Source organism: Mercurialis annua, linkage group LG7 (genome assembly GCF_937616625.2).
Source record: "Mercurialis annua linkage group LG7, ddMerAnnu1.2, whole genome shotgun sequence".
Classification (NCBI taxonomy): domain Eukaryota; kingdom Viridiplantae; phylum Streptophyta; class Magnoliopsida; order Malpighiales; family Euphorbiaceae; genus Mercurialis; species Mercurialis annua.
Genome location: NC_065576.1, coordinates 38426193 through 38430888, shown reverse-complemented (window position 1 = coordinate 38430888; position 4696 = coordinate 38426193).

Sequence of the window (4696 nt, the reverse complement as noted above, 5' to 3'; positions counted from 1 at the left end):
TTTTATAAAATATTTATGAAGAAATATTTTTAAAAAGATATTTATTTAAATAGTATATATAAATAAATATTACTTTTATTAATATATTTTATAATAATTTATTTTATTAATTAATTGTACTTTAATAAAATTTAATTTAATATACACTAGAAGAAATTTTTGTATTTTCTAGAATAAAAAAATAGATGATTTTAGTTGAAGAAGTAACCATCATTAAGGTTAGAGCAAAAACCACCTCTCCAACCCTCACATGCACATACAAAAAAAATTACTCTAAAGTCTCCCATATATGTCATAATTCACATTTTAGTCCCTCTTATTTGAAAATCAGACGATTCGGTCTTTCATTTTTGTTTCCATCAACGATTTAATCTTTTTGTCCATTTTTGGTGTTAGTCACCCGAGTTAAAAGACAAATCAAAGAAAACATTAATTTTCAAAAAAAAACAATTTGGTCCCCACTTTTGTTTTTGTCTACGATTTTTTCCCTCAAGTTTGAAATTAATTTACCCCTAATCCTTTGACTTTGATTGACTAACTAAAAATAGATGGAAATGCTAAATTGTTGACGGGATCAAAAGTGAGGCACCAAACTGTTTAATTTATAAACAAGAGGGACCAAAGTGTGAATTATGACAAATGTGAGGAGTTTTAAAATAATTTGATCAAAAAATTGTGTAGTTTTTAATTAATAAAATCTCTAAATAACAATTTTTTGTCTATTTGTTTAGTGTATGTTGAAGACTTTTAACTTGATTAACATCTTCTCTTAAAACCGTTGAGGAAGGATCTGAAAGTGAAAATTGATTTAAATGAAACAATGATTTTAGCTATTTTTAAATATAAAGGACTGCCGGCTACAAGTGCGGCATTACTTGCCACCTTTTGTTACAGTGTGATTTGACGGCGATATATCTGTTTATAAGTACAATGAGTATTAGAGATGTACCTATATCGTGATGGGGCTCAGAGGAAAAAGAACAAGAAAAATATTATAGCAGATGATGTCGGTGATGGTTAGGGGTGAGCAAAAACCGAACCAAACCATTAATCCGATCCAAACCAACCCGAAATTAATTTTGGTTTGGTTAAAATGGTTAAAATGGATTGGTTTGGTTTCAAATTATAAAAAAGTATGGTTTTTGGTTTTGGTTTGGTTTCAACTAGTGGTTAACCGAACCGACCGAAAAACCGAAGTTTACAATAATATTATTTTTATTAATATTTATATATGTTTAAATAAATATAAAATTTATTTATTGAAATATTTATATAAAAATATAATATATGTGTATAGATACATATATGAAAATAAAACATATAAACTAATAAACACATATAAGTAAAAATTATTATGCATAATTTTAATTATTACGTATAATTATATATAATTTTTATCTAAATCTATATTAACCAAACCGAACTAAGCCGAACCGAAACCGATGCTAAAGTTTGGTTAACCGAACCGAAATTTTACATAAATATTTGGCGTGGTTTGGTTTTTATATTTTCCCTTAAAATATGGTTTGGTTTGGAAGTTTACTAAACCAAACCGAACCGAACCGAACCATGCTCACCCCTAGTGATGGTGAAGTGAGGAATATGGCATTCCAACAAAGAAATGTAACATATTAGGCCAAGTTCAGCTTCTGAAAGTTGAAAATTTGGGAGAGAAAGTTCCAGAAAATCTCAATTGATGACTCCTTTGGATATGACTAATCAGCCAGAAGGATTGGGAAAAATCAGATCAACAAAAATACTAGCAAAGATTTATCAAAAGCAAAATTAATCAATGTTGATGAAGATAAAGGTAAGAGAGCCTAGAGCAAAGAAATTATTGGCACGCTCTAATTTTTTAAATAATGACCCATTGGAGAATATTGGACCAACGACAAGCATAAGGGCCAAAGTGAGGGGAAAGAGCCAAACTAGTTTGAATCCTCGTTTAAGCCTAAAGAAAAAAAATTAAAAAGCCAACTAAAGCAAAGACGTTGTTTTATCTACCTTGGGATTGTTTGAGGAGATATGACGACTAATGGAAAAGAAGAAGGGGAAAAAAGGAGCTCTTGTAATTCAGTTGACGGCTGATGATGGAAAATGCTCGTTTGCAAAAGTTACAGTGGTGGAACCTACAATATAGGTCCTTCGGAGTCAATGAAGAATTTTTGTTGGAACTCAGAGATTGGGCTCCCTAAGAAAGTTCGAAAACCTAATTTCCCATGTAAACAAAGTTAAGCATGATATTATTTTCTTGAAACTCATTTTACAGTTTTAAAATTGGAAAAGGTTAGGATGAAGTTGAACATGACAGAGCGTTTAGTGATTCAGTTGAAGTGGAATCACCAAACACTGCTGAGAGTTGAAGATAACAGCTTGTAGTGTCACAACATGTAAAGAACTCATATTGTGAATTCACATGAGGTTAATATGATGCAAGTTTTGATAATAATACCTTCAATACTAGAACGAGCGTATCAATCCATTCCATATTCCCGTTCTCTTATAAGGAATGGATCTCTTACCCTATATTTTCATTATGTTCCCATTTTTATAGTCCTAAACTTGCGGTTAAAGGAGAATGAAGAAAAAGGGCCCTATCCGGGTATCGAGTAGACTGAAATGCCACATTTTTATAAGATACTAGAATAGATATGTGAAAGTTCTCTCATTATAAATATGCAGAAAAGATAGAAATGGAGTTAGGAGAACCAATAACTACTAGAGATGAATAGTGTTGGAAAAAGAAGATAATTTTATTTCCTTTGTTATTTATTCGGATGCAAATATCGTAATAAAAGTCTCAAGAAAATATTATTTTCCTTATAATGATATTGACCTAATAGTTTAAAATTGCATAAACATTTTAGAGAATTATTTGAATGCTTAGATATCGTTTTTTTAAAAGGAGTGCTAACATGGTGGCCCACCATTTTGCAAAACTTTTTGTTAAAACATGTGAATAATTCTCAAATTTAGAGGGAAGCTAGCCCTATAGAGATTAACTTCATGTATTATTTATTAGCCAGTTTGTCTTTTGATTAATAAAATTTCTATTCCTCTAATAAGAACTTGATGAACATCCTTCGGGTTTGCATTTTTTGTAGTCCGGTTAATTTTTTAAAACTTTCCTTAATTTTTACGTGGATAAAAGGCATTTCCTATTCTGTGAGCGGAGTGGGGTTCTAGGGCCGCTCGCCCAGACTTATGACTCACTTTGGATCTGGAAAGGTTTGAACCCCACCTAGTTCAACTAGAAAATGCCTTGTATACCAACTAGATAACCTTACTTGCTTATGGGTAAGATTATTGTACGCCGGACTAAAAGATCGGATTCGTGGACCTCCCCGAGACTCGTGTTCTTGTCTTATCATTTACTAGTTTATTTACTGGACATATTCGATTATCTCATCTCAAACAAATAATACTAATCCATAGGGTATAATGCTGGAAAGTAAACACATTTGGGAAAAAAGCGGTAGACATGTAGACTCGCATATGACTCGATCTGGACTGGCATATGAGGCAAATAGCACTTATCCCTAAGCATGCATCTAAACCTTGAGGTTTCTATCAAGTATTCGAATAATGACTAGTCTGGATCAATTTACATGCATAAAGCCTGAAACCGGATGTCTAAGCGAGATTGATTTTATTTTAAGGTATCTTGAATAGCCTATACAACCTCTAAATACATTTTCCATGGAGGTCCTATGATGTCTAGTTGATTTGCTAGATTTGATTGGTTTGATTGCTAATTTAACGTGGTTAGTCCTTTAACCTGTTAATATTTGAATTTGGCATGCTTTTGGGAAGCGTTTAAATAATTTCAACATACACATGGACATGTGTTAAACATGCAAGGTAAGAAATACTTTTTAACCTCGTCGACTGGAGTGTCTAGAACTCTATTTGATTTGACCGTCGGTGTGGTCGGAAGCAGAATTCAGGCAAAACACATAAGGTTTTCGCCTCGTTAATATGGATACACTGATTCAAACCGTGGTCCATTTCGAGTTTAAACGAATCCGGAATCCTCTCTGAAAGTTGTTGGTTTCATCGATTATGAGCTTCAGAGCCCAGTTGGTTGGACAAATTATAGGTGGGCTTCAAGGCCTTAAATAAAGTGTGAGAGACCCAATACATATTACAAACAAGTTATACAACTAATTCCATACACGTGGGCTCAAATGGGGCTCAATTTCGAGTTCAAACAAGTCCAAAAACATCAAATTAAGATCAGATCTAGGTTTAGAAGATTTGGGAATCAAAAATCGGGTCTGGGAAACGATGAACGCAGCGCCACTGTGAGTGGCGGTGATGCCACTCCACAGTGGCGGCGGCGGCAGTATGAACCGGCGGCGGCGCTAGTTCTAGCTGGGTCCAGGGAGCACTTTTTTGGGTTCGGGAATCAAAGTAGCTCGAAAATGCATCAAAACATACATAAAGCATTCGTTATGAGCCCTTAACTCGTTTTTTGGTGATCCAGCTGCGAAATATAGCTTCGGATCGATGTGCAACATTGCGTTCTTCAGTGATTTAAGCGTCTAAGCTTATTTCTTGGACTGGAATCGACTAATTTGGTGTGTGTGTGTAGTGGTTTAGTTATGGCTCTCTAATTTAGGGTCTGATTGTGTGTTTCTGGTGTTCAATTGCCGATCTTTAACTAGGTTGTGTAAGGGTTCTATTTATAGTGGTT